The 17238-nt window shown below is 39.3% G+C and overlaps 1 long non-coding RNA gene across 2 annotated transcripts; it reads right to left on the bottom strand.

Annotated features, from left to right (window-relative positions):
- Positions 1-7023: 7023 nt before the first annotated feature.
- LOC136695718 (uncharacterized) lies at positions 7024-10435 on the bottom strand. Of its 2 annotated transcripts, XR_010802341.1 has the most exons (6): positions 10149-10435; positions 9634-9684; positions 8660-8752; positions 8483-8554; positions 8043-8108; positions 7024-7255 (listed from the first exon to the last, which is right to left on the bottom strand). It is a non-coding gene; the product is annotated as an uncharacterized lncRNA (long non-coding RNA). The 2 variants fall into 2 exon arrangements; XR_010802340.1 differs by having other exon boundaries at positions 8483-8752.
- Between the last annotated feature and the right edge of the window lie 6803 nt (positions 10436-17238).

The raw sequence follows: 17238 nt of genomic DNA, 5'->3' as shown, positions 1-17238 counted from the left end.
TACACAACAACTTATCATCAAGAAATAAGGCACCAGTCAGGATCTTTATGTTATGGTTGATGGCTAGTGACAAAGCAGAAACACAATGGATGTCATTAACTTCTTTTAATGATCAGTACTATTAGCAGAACATGGTCATTATCTATTATTGCATAATATTGCACTGAGCACAACAGTCTCTCCTCAAAGATAATGTGTGTACACCTGTGGTTGATGTTGTTTAGTGGACAACAGTTCTGATTTCTGTGCAAAACTTTAAAGTTTGATTCCCAGCCTCTGTAACTACAGTACAGTAAGAGTCCCTCTGCAAGACTCCTAGCACTACACTATACTACTTCTGAAACAGTCCTGTGGTGCTTTGAACAACAGCATCAGCAAAAAAAGCTGTAAATTTTAATGTAATATAGGCCTCTTATTTTTTTTGCTTCCACATGACTGGCTTTGAGGACAGAGCAAAATGCACAAAAAAATATTTCAACTAATCCAGAACCAATGCAAAGTCAGATGGAACAGAATGACCATAAGCTGTGTTTGTGTGTGTGTGTGTGTGTGTATGTGTGTGTGTGTGTGTAGATTATAAAATTCATTAATTTTTTTGTTAATACCTATAGAAAATTACAAATAAAAATAGGATGCTCTGGAGCTGCTACACATTAGACTAAGGTCTTCCTAATAAAATCATATCCAAAACGTCACCTAGAGGTGTAAATGAAAAAACATCTCTCAAATCCGGAATGTGGAACTGCGAAACTGTGTTCTATTATGGATGATTTAGATCTCTAAACTCCTGACTTGAGCTAGTTTGTTAGTTATATTGAACAACATCTCAGCAGTTTGCATCTCTTTTTCTGCTGGGGTTTTCTGATTCCAGTTCTTTTTGATGCTTTAATGCTGATGATAGTTAGTCACTGCTACTGACAAAGGGAGGTGACAAAAGACAATGCAAATAATTCCATTTAGAGCATCCACATTGTTCTTGAATATCCATCCATCCATCCATTATCTGTAACCGCTTATCCAATTTTAGGGTCGCGGGGGGTCCAGAGCCTACCTGGAATCATCGGGCGCAAGGCGGGAATACACCCTGGAGATTGTTCTTGAATATTAATTATTTAATTATTTCATTCATTGTCTGTAAGCACTTATCCAATTCATTATCAGTGCTGAAGTGACCCTGACATGGCAGTGGTGTGTTAATTTCTGTTGTACTGGTATGAGTGGATCAGCAGTCATACCTGCTCTGTGAGGGTCCTCTGTGGATCCTGACCATTGAAGAACAGGGGGTGAGGGGAGAATTAAATATTCAGAGCAACAGATGGGCTATGGTCTGTAATTATAAAACCACACAGTGCTCCTATGTGGTCAGTGAAACTCAGAGAAGGGATGGTGAGTGTTGAAACAAGGGGGTGCTGTTAATGTTCTTGTTGATTGTGTACTGTATTCAGATTAATGGTAGGTATTGTCTATTGAAATCAGGAATAAATAATTTCCTGCTAAATCATGAAATGTCTATTCAGGGGTACTGGAGAAGAGAGTCCAGCTGATAGTTGAACCTCAGGAACACAGGATCTGCTCTTTACCCTCGCTAGGATCCTGGACGGTGCGTGGGAGTTTGCTCAACCAGTCTACATGTGTTTGTGGATCTGGAGAAGGCATTCAACCGTGTCCCTTGGGGTATTCTGTGGGGGGTGCCCTGGGAGTATGGGGTACTTGGCTCTTTGCTACGAGCCAGCCAGTCCCTGTATAAACAGAGCAGGAGTCTGGTTCATATGGCTGGCAGTAAGTCCGACTGATTTCCAGTCGGAGTTGGACACCGTCAGGGCTGCCCGTTGTAACCGGTCCTGTTCATAATTTTTATGGACAGAATTTCTCGGCGTAGCCAAGTGGCGGAAGGTGTCTGGTTTGGTGGTCTCAGGATTCCATGTCTGCTTTTTGCGGATGATGTGGTCTTGTTGGCTTCATCGAACCGGGACCTCCAGCTCTTGCTGGACCAGTTTGCAGCCGAGTGTGAAGGTGGTAGGGATGAGGATCAGCACCTCCAAATCTGAGTCCATGGGATTCAGTCGGAAAAGGTGGAGTGCACTCTCCAGGTTGGAAGTGAGATCCTGCCTCAAGTGGAGGAGTTTAAATACCTCGGGGTCTTGTTCACGAGTGAGGGAAAGATGGAGCGTGAGATTGACAGGCGGATCGGTGAAGCGTCAGCAGTAATGCGGGCTCTGTACCGGTTCTTTGTGGTGAAGAGAGAGCTGAGCAGAAAAGCAAAGCTCTCGATTTAGTATTCAGTCTATGTCCCAACCCTCACCTATGGTCACGAGCTTTGGGTAGTGACCGAAAGAATGAGATCATGGGTACAAGCGGCTGAAATGAGTTTTCTCCACAGGGTGTCTGGACTTGTTATCACAAACGCCCAAAAATCAGTTTTAACAACCTAATTAGAATTAACACCAAGGCACTGCAGCGAACGCAATATTTCAGCACTTCCAGCATTAAATTAGGGCTTTTAAATATACGATCTCTAACATCCAAAGCACTCACTGTCTGTGATATTATTACTGATAACAAACTCAATGCATTATGTCTCTGCGAAACATGGGCTAAAGCCAATGAATACATTGCCCTAAATGAGTCCACTCCCCCTGGCTTCAGCTATTACAGTTGCCCACGAACATCTGGTCGTGGTGGTGGTGTAGCCACAATCTATGACCCTACCATTGACACAACACAAAAATCTAGTTATGATACTAAATCCTTTGAAGTACTTACTCTTAAAGTCACTGCATCAAAAAGGCAGCACTCATTTATGCTCATCACAATCTATCGTCCTCCTGGCCCTTATACAGAATTTCTTTGTGAATTTGCTGATTTTCTCTCAAGTGTAGTTATCGTATCAGAAAAGGCCTTAATTGTTGGTGATTTCAATATTCACTTTGAGAAGGACCATGATCCACTTAAAATTGCATTTGAATCAATTTTGGATGCGCTAGGGTTCACTCAGAATGTTACTGGGCCCACTCATCAATGCAAACACACATTGGACCTAGTGTTAACACGGGGCATTGAGATAAAGAATCTATCCAATCTCTCGCTACATGAGACCATCTCTGATCACCATCTAATCACATATGAAATAGCGTTAAACTTTGATATTTGTCCACAACCACGCTATATTAGAAAGCTCACTATAACATCCTCAACAGTTAGTGATTTTATCAACAACCTTCCAGACCTTACCACCATTTCTTCTCCAACTCACCCAAATGACCTTGAGTTCATTACAAACAACCTACAACACTTATTGTGTACAAACCTAGATAGTGTTGCACCAGTCAAGACCAAACAATTTAGAGAGAAAAGGCTTGCTCCATGGTACAGTGACAGCACGCGTGCATTAAAACTGGCTGCTCGTAACCATGAACGTAAATGGAGACACACAAAACTAGAATGTTTCCGAATTGCATGGCAGCACAGCCTCACCGACTACAAACATGCCTTATCTAAAGCCAAATCACAGTACATCTCTTCCCTTATAGAAAACAACTAAGACAACCCTAGATTCCTTTTTAGCACTGTATCAAATCTAATTGGAAACAAAAAGGAAATCAACCCCATTGTTCCCTCTGATTTCTGTAGCAATGACTTTATGATGTTTTTTAATGATAAAATTGATTGCATTCGCCTCAAAATCCAAAATCAGTCCAAAGTCACATCGGCTCCCGTAGATGAACCCCCCGCCAGCTCTGAGGTGCACTTAGACTACTTGAATTCTGTCGATGAAAATGACTTGCTTAGTTTAATTAGCTCATCTAAATCAACTACATGCTTACTGGATCCTGTACCAACACAATTATTTAAACAAATTTTACCTAAAGTCATTAGACCATTGCTCACAATAATAAACTCATCCCTCATTGGATGAGTTCCATCAACATTCTATCAACATTGGATATGTACCAAAACCTCTGAAACTAGCGGTAATCAAACCAATTATTAAAAAACCCAATCTTGACCCTCTCGTACTCGCAAACTACAGGGCAATTTCAAACCTCCCTTTTATTGCTAAGATTCTAGAAAGTCGTGTCACAGCAGTTGTGCTCTTATCTACAAAACAATGACATTCATGACATTTTTCAGTCTGGATTTAGACCAAATCACAGCACAGAAACGGCTCTAACAAGAGTAACTAATGACTTACTCCTTTCACATGATAAGGGCTATATATCTATTCTGGTGCTGCTTGACCTTAGTGCAGCATTTGATACCATAGATCATGTGATGCTTCTTGATAGGCTGGAAAATCTGGTAGGAATAAAAGGATCTGCCCTCTCTTGGTTCAGATCTTATTTATCCGATCGTTACCAATTTGTTTATCTGAATAATAAATCCTCCAATCATACTTTAGTTAAATATGGTGTTCCACAAGGATCAGTGCTCGGCCCTGTATTGTTCACACTCTACATGCTGCCACTGGGTCGACTAATCCGTAAGCATGGGATTCAATTCCACTGTTATGCTGATGACACACAACTGTATATATCAGCCAAACCCAATGATGTTGCTTGTCTACATAAAATAACAGAATGTCTAACTGAAATTAAAGACTGGATGATGCAAAACTTTCTCATGTTAAATTCTGATAAAACTGAGGTCTTGTTACTAGGTAAAGATACTCAGATACATTCACTCAGAAATGCTGCTATTGATAATTCAACAGTAAAACACAATGCCATCATTAAAAACTTAGGGGTAGCCTTTGATTCGACTCTCACATTTGATACCCACATATCCAATACAGTCAAAACCGCCTTCTTCCACCTACGCAATATTGCCAAAATTCGGCATATTTTATCATTAAAAGATGCAGAGAAACTAGTGCATGCTTTTATAACTTCACGTCTAGACTACTGCAATGCGCTCCTGGCAGGGAGCTCGTGCAAAGCGTTACACAAGCTTCAGTTAGTTCAAAATGCAGCAGCCAGGGTGCTCACTAGAGCTAGAAAATTTGAACATATCACCCCAGTTCTCTCGTCCCTACACTGGCTACCTGTAAAATTTCGCATTGACTATAATATACTCCTCTTAGCTTATAAATCTCTAAATGGTTTAGGCCCGCAGTATCTTACTGAACTTCTCATACCTTATCGCCCGTCACGTACACTTCGTTCACAGGATGCCCATCTACTCTTTGTTCCTCACATTAAGAAAAACACAGCAGGAGGAAGAGCCTTTTCTCACAAAGCTCCTCAACTCTGGAATAGCCTCCGGTTACTGTTCGGGGCTCAGACACAATCTCAATCTTTAAATCTAGATTAAAAACCTACCTTTTCAAACAAGCTTTTGGTTAATCACTCACCTTCAGGTTACTCCTTCTATATTGGTGTTCGGGCTGGTTTTCATATTATCACTGTTCTGTATTAACCCTGTCATATCACCATAGCTACAGCATTCTTAGTTAGCTGTGTAGTAACCGCCAACACGCTATCTGTCGCTGGGTTCTCTTGCCTGACCCGTGGAAGCTTTTTTCGCAGGACAAATTTCCCCGTTCTTTACCATGACCCTGTATTTTTATTTGTTCCCTTTGTCTGGTTTTCTTTCTCCTGTCTCTCTCATGCTTTGAGATGTCCTGCTGCTCTCCAGGTGTTGCCCTGATCCAGCCCCTGTGTCCTGTACAAGATCCTGGCCTTGTCTCATCTACACTATCATGCTTGGCCATGCTGTTTTATTTCAGATTAACTCTGCACCTGATTTTAACTCACACTGATCCCTGATCACCTTCTCCTTCATCAGACTCATACATCACTAATATCATAATCCTCACCATTTTCATTTCTGCTTCTCCATCATCACTAATATACTACATTTATATTACTATAACCCCTTCATCGGTCATTTCACTTTTACTTCTGTTCTCTGTTGTGTCGACCCGAGGAGGATGGGTTCCCCGTATGAGTCTTGGTTCCTTCCAAGGTTTCTTCCTCGTGTGCTGAGGGAGTTTTTCCTTGCCACTGTTGCCCCTGGCTTGCTCATAGGAGGCTTGGACCCGGATCTCTGTAAAGCTGCTTTGTGACGACTTTTTGTTGTGAAAAGCGCTATATAAATAAAATTTGATTGATTGATTGACTCTTCCTTAGAGATAGGGTTAGGAATTCGTACATCCAGGAGAGACTCAGAGTGGAGCCGCTGCTCCTCCATGTTGAGAGGAGCCAGCTGAGGTGGTTCAGGCATCTGGTCTGGATGCCTCCTGGACGCTTTCCTGGTGAGGTGTTCTGGGCATTTCCAACGGGGAGGAGGACCCGGGGCAGGCCAAGAACATGCTGGAGAGACTACATGTCTCGACTGGCCTGGGAACGCCTCGGAGGAGCTGGAATCAGTGTCTAGGGAGAAGGAGGTCTGGGTTTCTTTACTCTGACTGCTTCCCCCGCAACCCAGACTCGGATAAGTGGTGGACAATGGATGGATGGATGCTAAATCAAAAAGTCAGACTCATATGTCAAATCTCAGCCACTTTTCTCAGATATTGTGGATATTTTTGGTGGCTGCTGAAATTGATTTGATTCATGACAGCTCTGAACATATGTGTTCTTCTTTAAAGCATTTGATATCAATATTTATAAAGTATTACCTTCACCTTCTGGGCTGGCTTACTGCCAGTGTGTATCCAACATTTTTATAATGGATAACTAGACGGTCACTGTTGTTGGGGAGATTTTAAACTTGTTGTAGAAAATGTAAATATATGAGATGTTACCGTGCCATTGTAAGACCACAGGCTTAATTGATGCACACACTTCAAATAAGCAATAAATAGACTAAATATATATATATATATATATATATATATATATATATATATATATTAATATTATTTTAAAGAAAACTATTAAAGCAAAATGCTTTTTGATATCAGTCCCTCGCACTGGGTCAGGATTAAAATATTTCCAGACTTTAATATATGCATAGTTTCTAGCCTATAAAAGAATAAATGTACTAAACAGCATCAAATCTCAACATGTATTATGCCCCAAATAACATTTTCATTTAATGTAAATAATCAGAAAATACAATAACTTAAGAAATTAAATTTCATATAAACTGAAATACACAATCGAAGAGGGAAAATTACAATACAAACAGAAAATATAAAAGAGCAGAAAAATACAAAACAAACAGGCTACACTGGAGGCCAGAGTATGTGAGGTCAAAATTCTGGAATTTTTGATGACACCTATTCAAGTTGTTCCTGGATTCTGTTTTGTTCCTACAAAATACAAATTAATCAATTTAGTTATTATTAGGCTTATTAATGTACATAGTTTCTCAGATATTGAAATATACATTTAACACTCATCCCTTCCTGATTTAAATATTGATTAAATGTAAAACCGTTTAATACAGAAAAAGTCATTTGTGGATTTTAGAGACATTTAGCTAAAAGACCAAGAGTAATTTCTACAATGATTCTGCCTCACATTTTAAACTGTAATTATACTGACACCTAGTGGCTTTGCAGTATCATATAATCTGAATGTGTATGCTCACATGGGGTGAAACAGCCCCATGGAACATACAATGATTCTTTCATGAATTTTGATTTTTCATTTCATTTTGCTTGCAATTCATAGAGACATCAATATATATATAATAAACAACGTTTATAAATAGATATAAATAGATTTATAAATAGATATAAATAGATTTTAATAGATAGTAAAATACCCGATTACTGTTACTTAGACTTAGACTTAGACTTGACTTTATTGATCCCACATCGGGGAAATTCACTTGTTACAGCAGCACACAATCTTAGGCATTGGACAAGAAGTGGGGAGGAAAAAAAAATCTGAAAAATTACTGATCCTCATGTTAACCAGAAAGTTATCTAGAACATTAGAATTTGCAAATTACTTAGTACTATGGAAACTTGTTAGTGAATAAGAATGATTTGACATTTCTGCACAGACCTGTTCAGAGTGCAGGACAAACCCATGGATATGTTTCACCAAACAACAACAATAAAAGAAAAACAAAAGAACAAATGTGTTTACCTGTGATCTGGACTCCTGGATACGTTGCCAGGTGGTAAACTGGATCATCTGTAAGTTTTTGCTCACCTGAGGAACAGAGTGTGATTAAGAGCATAATTTACTGAACAATGTCAACATAAATATTCACTATATGATGAATTATATACAGTATAAAAAAAAGTGTCACAATATATTCCAACATCAATTTTTTCAGAGTCCTAATATTTTTAAACAAACAACTTTAAATTTGCTTATTTTCTTCATTCATTTCCATTTTTGTCTAAAATTGTGACCATAATTGATGCAGTTAATTAATATTAATTCACTCATATATGAAAGAAATCCTAATAAGAAATTGTCTGATCGAAATAAATAAATAAATAAAATAACTAACTATAAAATAAAAAGATAACATCAAAAACAAGCTCTGCATTAAAACTGTACACTAGACGTAAACATACTGGTTTGAGTGGCTGGTGTGAGCTCTTTAATGGATTCATAAACGTGCCCTTCATTTTGCAGAGTGGTGGATGCTGTTGAGACAAAGAACCAAATAATACAACTCACCAGGCATTCAGGAAATACTTATGAACAGAAAAATATTCCATCATGTAAATTATTATAAAAACGATCATCACATTTCCTTTTGAAGAAACATCTCCATAAGAACAAAACCAGTGGCACAGTGAACAGGAAGCTTCCCAATGCTACACAGATGAATCTCCACAGATCTGAGAAATGAAAATACATAAATCACCAAAACAAGATCTCTGTACACCTGGAAACTGAGAATAATGCATTGCTCAATTTTGGGATTGACAATTATTACTGTATAAAACATACAAATATAACCATTCCATATTGTTCAGAGCTTCGCTTCACGTTGTTGGTTATTGGTGAATGCTAATCCACTTCAGGGTTGCGGTGGGTTCGGAGCCTACTTGGAATCACTGGGCGCAAGGTGGGATCACACCCTGGATGGGGCGTGAGTCCTTCACAGTGCGACACACACTAACACATTCCCTCAAACAAAACTTTACACTTTTGAGTCGTCAATCCACCTACCAATGTGAGTTTTGGACTGAAGGTTTTAAACTGCAGCACCGGAGGAAACCCACACAGACACGGGGAGAAACACTCTGGAATTCATGGAGCTCCTGAGAGCAACCCATTATTTCTCAAATGTTTGTAGAAGCAGTCTGTATGCCTAGGCGCTTGGTTTTATACAACTGTTGCCATGGAAATCATGGAAACACCAGAATTTACGTGAAATGATTTGGATGTGTGAGTGAATATTTTTGGGACTATACTGTACATCTTATGTGTTCTATGCCAGTGTTTTATTAGCCACCTTAAATGAAAGCGTAGAACACAGTGCAATATCTATTAATTATTACTAAAAGTCTGACTATGGTTGACAAATGGTCTGCATGATGGTTCAGTAAACTACAAACTCAGGACAGGTACAGCACCCAGGGAATTACACACTCAAGACCTAGTACAACATCCAGGAAACTACACACATAAGTTAGATAAAATGCTTATATCTAAATACTTACATTATAAAATAGATTTAATATAGATTTTAGAGATGAGTAGCTCATAAACAAACCTGGAGTGAATTCACTTTCATTCCTTGCAGGTTCTGTCACATTTGTGTTTGCTGTCAGAGACATCCAAGAAAATAGTCAGAATATTTCAACAAATACAATAAATGTATTTTTACAACAATGTGAGAATATTTAGAGAACAATTGTCAGAATATTCTGAATTTATCTCTCAACATCTAAAAAGTATCAATGAGAAATATTTACTATTTTCCATCTGAGACTCTTGGGCAGTGGGTTTGTGTTATGATTGGATGCAGTAAACACAGCGAAAAACACATTTCATTCTCAAGCATATTATTCAATACAACATGTATATGCAGTTGTCAAAATATTATTTTCCAGAAAAATGTTTTTACTTTTTTTCAAGAATGTTTCTCACTCATAAAAGCATAGTGTGAAGGGGGTGTGAAGTGAGGGAAACAACTCACAGTGTGTATGTAGATACAATTCTTATACCTAACAGCATAGGTTTAAAATAGATTTTAGAGCTAGTGACACAAGTAGCTCATATACAAACCTTGAGTGTATCCACTTTTATTTGCTGAGGTTTCTGTCACCTTTGAGTTTGTTGTTTTATTTGTAGTTGCGGTTGTTTTGGTTGAAGCACCTCTTGCTCTTGTAGTTGTGCTTGTAGTGGTGGGTGTAGTTTTTGTAGCTGAAGTTTCTTCTGCCTTTGAGCTTGTGAATTTTTTTGTGATTGTAAGCTTTGGGTCTAGAACACAAAGAACAACTTTTGTTTAAATTAGCATTTCTCACCTGGGTGTACCATCTGGCTTCATAAGGGGTGCATCAAACTATTGTGAAGCTGCTGACATGAAAATAAAAATGATAATTACAAAGGTTTATCATGAAAATACAGCTATGACATAGTAGATGGTCCTGAGTAATTTTCAGCTCCACAGCATTGTGGTGTCGGTAAAAGTGGGTGAACAGTGTAGTGTGTTGATTGTGGGGGGCAGTTTTCTTTCACTTTGTCAATCTGTCAATGACTGACTTCACCCTCCACTAAAACAAAGCTGCAGCAACATCCCGTGTGTCTCACAATCTCCACACAGGCTGAATTAACAGTGGCTGATTGGTGGGATTTGGTCCTGTTTGGACCTGTGGCCATACCCAAGTCAGAGACATCCAAGAATTAAAAAAAAAGTAAGAGTATTTTGAAAATGTGTCCATATTTAGAGAACAAACAGAATATTCTGACCTTATACCCAACATCTAATATTATCAACAAATAATGTCGTAAACTTTCTATTTGAGTCTATTGCACTCAATCAATGGAGCTGGACTGTGGGTTTGTGTTATGACTGGATGCAGTGAACACTGCTTTTGTCAAAATAATATTTTCCAGAAAGAATGTGTGTGTGTGTGCGTGTGTGTGTGTGTGTGTGTGTGTTTTGGCTGTCATGCAGATAGATGCAGAGAGTCATTGTTTTTCTTCTTAGATTGGAGTGACTACAAATTTTGGATACCTTTTTAAAGGGTACCATGATCTAAATTGTTTGAGAAAAACTGGTTTTGATCATGAGAATGTTATTATTTCTCACAAATAAAAGCATAGTGTGAGGATAGTGGGGGGTGGTGATGGTTCTTACACCTTTTAGAAAAAGGACTGCTAAGGCACCAAAACCAGTTCCTCTATTGTAACCAACATTGTAACAGATGAAGAATCCCTTTTTATTTATATATATTTATTTATATAACCCCAGTAAACATGCAGTTTTAAGAAAATCATATACAGCATTACACATGCTTGTACTAGATGAGTAGCTCATAACCAAACTTTGAGTTGCTGTTGCAGTTGAGGATTCGGTCGCCTTTGTAGATGTGCTTTGAGTTGATGTTGGAAGTTTTGAATCTAGAACATAAAAGACAGCATTTTATTGCCTGTGTTGGATAGATTCAGTTTGTTGAACTTATGAGAATGTGTGAGTTTCCCTCTGGTGAAAGAACAGTTTGAAATGTAGTGGTAGATGGTGCATGAGTAGATTCATTAAAGAATTAAAAGAAACTGGAAGGACATTTACAAAATCAGGCATAAATGTATAGAATTGAAACTCATTCTCACTTACTGTTTCTTGGTGTCACAGTGAGCTCCACTGTAGTTCCACTGCAGTAGTATCTACCAGCATCTGACTGTGAGACTCTGAATATACTCAGCACTATATTCGCTCCAGAGCTGTAACGTCTGTCTGGATCAGAGATGTGTTTGGTCGTCTCTCCGTTGTGAGTGGTCAGAATGTCCACTCTCTGTCCATCGATGTCTCTGCTCCAGGTCACTTTACCTTTAGTCAGTGTTCCACATTTGAGAACTGTAATGGAGCCCTCTGTCTGATTCACTTGTAGAGTCTCTGTTACAAAGAAAGAGACAAAAGAGCAAACACATTTGATTTCAAAAGCTGAAGCTCTGTGACATTGTATTCATTGGTCCATTGAGTCTTTATTACAGCTCTTCATTCATTCATTATCTGTAACCCTTATCCAGTTCAGGGTCACGGTGGGTCCAGAGCCTACCTGGAATCATTGGGCGCAAGGCAGGAATACACTCTGGAGGGGGCACCAGTCCTTCACAGGGCAACACACACACACACACACTTTTTTTAAGTCACCAATCCACCTACATACGTGTGTTTTTGGACTGTGGGAGGAAACCGGAGTACCCGGAGGAAACCCACACAGATATGGGGAGAACACACCACTCTCCTTACAGACAGTCACCCGGAGCAGGAATCGAACCCACAACCTCCAGGTCCCTGGAGGTGTGTGACTGCAACACTACCTGCTGCGCCACTGTGCCGCCCCCTTCGTTCATTATTTCCTGATTGTATCTTTATATTCACCACCTCTGGGCTCTACCATTTTTCTCTCATCATGTCACATTCTTCCTGCATAAGTTACCAAACCATAGACTGGACAAAACTATGTGAACAGCACTTCAGGAATTCAGGTGTTAAAAGCCACTCCCCCTTTAACTGGGATAAAACCAAGCCTCTCAGGGTATCTTCCTGTTAGGAAAAAGGGGTTAAGGTTCCTTTAAAAGAGACTGTTGGGAAGGGGCACACCAGGATCTGTGGGTGTGGTTTTTCTTTTCTTTGGTTGTAAAAAGTAGTCCATCAGGGGCGAAGAGGGAAAAAGGTGTATAGAAAGGTGCTACTGATGTTTTGCTTGTGACCTACCTCAACTTAGCATTAGCCTAGCCAACCCACGGCTCTCCACCCATGACTGTTATACATTGAGCTGTTTCAGAAACGTAAATAAAATGCTGCAGTGCTTGGAAGTGAACTGGCTGCTCTGTGTTTTGCTGCCATATGGAATATGCAGGCTCGTGAAGGTGGGTGTTACTCTAGGGCAGTCAGCCCTAGGCCAGATAACTAAGAAGTATTAAAAAGAGTAACATTCCTCATGCACAAATGTCTGGAGAATGCTATATGGTTGAGCTTTTTGTAGAATGTTTTTAAAGGCACAAGCATCCATTCATTATCCATCCATTATCTGTAACCGCTTATCCAATTTAGGGTCGCGGGTGGTCCAGAGCCTACCTGGAATCATCGGGCGCAAGGCGGGAATACACCCTGGAGGGGACGCCAGTCCTTCACAGGGCAACACAGACACACATTCACTCACACACTCACACCTACGGACACTTTCGAGTCGCCAATCCACCTGCAACGTGTGTTTTTGGACTGTGGGAGGAAACCGGAGCACCCGGAGGAAACCCACGCGGACACGGAGAGAACACACCAACTCCTCACAGAAGGCACAAGCAAAAAAGAACAAAAGGTGGTCACCCTTCTTTAGAGCTGGACAAAATGGGTTGCAGGTGAAATATTTATCTCAACTAAAATTGCTCAAATCTGCAGTAAATGTTTACTAAGCAGTCGATTTGGGTCCTGTGCGCCTCATCAGATCATGCTTATATCAGGTTTAATTGTAATATATACATATTGTACATAAAATCTAAATAATATCATGTGCAAATAACCTAAATTTTATATTAACTGAAAATAATAAAACGCAATATTGCAAATAGTGAAATTGAGAAATTCTGTGTCTTTGCCGGACCGCCTTATGAGCCTGGAAGAGGCATTTTCACTTATTGACTCCTAATTTTGAAATGTGCATAGTTTTAGTTCAGCTGTGCTTCACAGAGCTAACTTAATGTGGTTCTACTACACTGTCTGTTGTTAGTTCAGCTATATTTCACATTCCAGTTCGTGAACTAAATTTGGAAACATTTGGGGTGTTTCCACCGACATAAACTGGTTCACAAACTAGAAAATATTATTCCCAGCTGGAACCAAAGAACAGTAGGATCTTGAGCGCGAACTGTGGGTGAATAATAGGAAATAAGCTCAGTTTGTGTGTGTTTCTGGGGCTGTGTTTGCTGCGACACCATGCACGTTGGCCAGAGCATTGGTTAGTTCACAAGCTCAGCAGCACCTCTGAACTCTGCAAAATTTATACACTATTATATCTCACAGAGAGAGGAGGACTGCTGAATTTGTGTAATTTCACTTAAGTGTGTGTCTCTGTGGTGGAGGAGACATTTTGTGGCGTTTGTGTGTTTATAAAACTCCAGAGCTGCACACAGCCACCTTAAACTTCACATGCTTTAAACTGTTACATTGAATAAATAAATAATTGTAATTCTTAAAATCAACAAATCTTCTTGGTTATTGAACATTTGGTCTTGGAAAGTAGGCCTGTTTCAGCTTCTACGGGCGTTACCCCCCCCCCCCCCCCTTTGTTGTCACAAAGCAGCTTCACAGAATTCCGGTAAAGACAAAGTTTTGACATGAGAAATGTAAAGAATGTAAAAGATGTAAAAACCCCAGGTGAGTGAGGCCAGGGGCGACTCTCTCAGAGCTGAGAAAGAAACCTTGGGAGGAACCAAGGCTCACAAGGAGGGACCTATCCTCCTCTGGTCAATCTACTGGTGATAATAGTTAGGAGACCATGAAAACTTCAGTGTAGGGTGGGCAGCTCCAAGGCACTCCAACATTTTCTGGAAGATCATTCCAGAGTTGGGGGGCTTTATAAGAAAAAGCTCTTCCCCCAGCTGAGGCCTTCTGAATTCTGGGAACTATTAAAAATCCAGCATTCTGTGACCTGAGGAAACGTGGCGATTTGTCTCAGAGTAGAATTAGACATGTCTCACTGGATTTAAAGAATGTTTCCTTTTTTATTGGAGTTAATGCTTACTTATTCCTTTTTAACTGCATTCAGATCAGACTTAATTGTGGTTAACTGGCCTTAAAGATCATTGTATTCATAGTTTTTTCATAGTGTTTTTTTAAAAATGTGTCACTTCCAGGGTTTTGTCTGTTCCAGTATTGTGCTGCATTAAGACCCTCATATTCTTTTATCACACACCCCTAGGCAAAGGTTTGGCATGGCTTCAATTTAAATTAGCTGTTCTTATGTTTTAAAATATTGTCACATTGAGCAGTACATCAAGGAATCATCTAAGTTATGAAAAATCAAAGACAATATTACTACAAGTTGTTTTGTACCTGATGGTTTCATCACTGTAAAGCCACTAATGAAAGCTAGTAGCTGAGTATCAATGTCAGTTTCTAAAGAAGCAGAATTGAGATGAGTATCAGTTTAGTTTTCTGTTTGATGCAGGATGTGGTCTGTGTTCTGTGTTATATACACCAGACACACACACACACACACACACACACACACACACAAAGCTCAACAGCAGTAGCCACATATAGATTGTGTTCACAGCAGAAATCTATGACACATAAATCCCACAGAATGTTCAAAGTTTCTACTCACATTTGAGCAGTATCGTTCCTTGGAGAAACATTAGGATGCAAGAGCATCCCTTTATTGAGATGGATGTCTTTGCAAATGCATGTCCCATGTTTCTTTTATGTGCACCAATGTGTATTTTTTGAAGGCAGGAAGAAGCCAGACCCCATGCAGACACAGATGTGACAGGGACACTACCTGTTGCCCCACCATGCCACCCCCATGTCACAGGTGTTTAATGGCAATTCTATATTTTCTTCCAGGATTTTGAAGGTAAATCATGCTCAAAATGCTTTGTTTGACGCTCTAAAGGTTTTATCACCTGAGGCCATCCTAACTTTAGAGTAGACGTGTCATTCACAAAGAGTGAAATATCACAACCAAACTCAACATTAGAACAAAACAACATCCCTTTAGTGACACATTTAAAAAATATATTACCATCACAATGACCTTTATTCCATTAATTATTACCCTGGAACATTTCTGTGAGAACTTGATGGCATTTGGAGAGGTCAGTTACTGGTGTTTCTTTGCATTCTCTAAGTAGAATCTTCCTCTAGGTAGACTGTATCCTCAATCCCCATTGACCTGTTGAATTTTCCACTCCCAGCCAATCCCAGCCTACTACAACAGCTTATTGTTCCTGAAGGGGAGGGTCTTAGATTTCTTAGGCTTTTGCAGGAAGTCTGCAAGGCAGCCATTTGGATTCATTCTTTTATTTGGTGGCTACATGTGTGTCAAGTTGTTTTGTATAATGCTATTTATAACTGTTAATCCTTGTTTGGTTTATTTGGATTGTCTGTGGTGTTTTTGTTTTAGTAGTTATTACTGTGCTTGTACTTTAATGTTTTTTTTTAAACATCTTAGCAGTATTGCTTGACTCTGTTTCTTGAGTTGGATGAGAACAGGTTAATGTGTGTGCACTTATCTCAATGCATAGATGCACCAGGTTGGAGTGCATGGAACCACCCCCTGTATTTTTGTAGCCTGTAGTTATAGAGTATAAAGTTACTGCTAAGATCTTAGACTTGTTTTGTTATTTTCATTTCTTTGGCACAGTCATTATTCCCCCTGTTTGTCTGCTCTCAGTACTCTGTGGACTTTTTGTACTGTGTGTTATTATTGTGTATGTATGTGGTGGAGGGTTTTTTTTTTTTACTCATTACTTGTTTTGTCTTACCCTCTCACATATTTTTGGTCCTGTACACTTACCACCACACTAGACTAGGAGCCCTTTAGCAGGGTTGTAACACTGAGGTAGTTTGTACCCATCAAGCCAGCTCTTGGTGTTGGGTGTAGTCACCCCTTAGGCATGCACAGCTGCTCTAGAGTGCCTTATTCTGTCTAGAAATTCTTTTTCTCTGGAGATTTACACAAAAATACAGGCACAGATGAACATGTGTCCACAGTATGTCTACTTTAACGTAGCTGGAGATAACAGTATGTGTTTAAATATACAGGATACAGTATATTACAGAATAAATTAGTATAGCAATATATCCCTTAACTGTAATTTCAGAGTACATCCACTTTGGGTAGCGATTTTGATTATGCATTCAAACCAAACAGTAATGAGAGAAACGTATTAATCATGATGAAGTTTGAAATTGGTAGAGCAAGATGTAAATATATTATAAATATTAATAGCAGTTCAGATATTACACTTGAAGACAATTGAGATGCAAGGACATCTGAAAATACAATGAGACATCTCCCCCTGTTACTGTAAAGAAAATGGAGTAAAAACTACTCACCACTGCTGACCCTGTGTATAATACCACACACCAGAAAAGATAATAAACCAACACACTCCATGACCTTCCGTAACATGGTGATAGTGTCAC

Source organism: Hoplias malabaricus, chromosome 4 (assembly GCF_029633855.1).
Source record: "Hoplias malabaricus isolate fHopMal1 chromosome 4, fHopMal1.hap1, whole genome shotgun sequence".
NCBI classification, from domain to species: domain Eukaryota; kingdom Metazoa; phylum Chordata; class Actinopteri; order Characiformes; family Erythrinidae; genus Hoplias; species Hoplias malabaricus.
The sequence above is the reverse complement of the archived record's forward strand: the minus strand, read 5'-3'. Positions and strand labels throughout refer to the sequence as shown.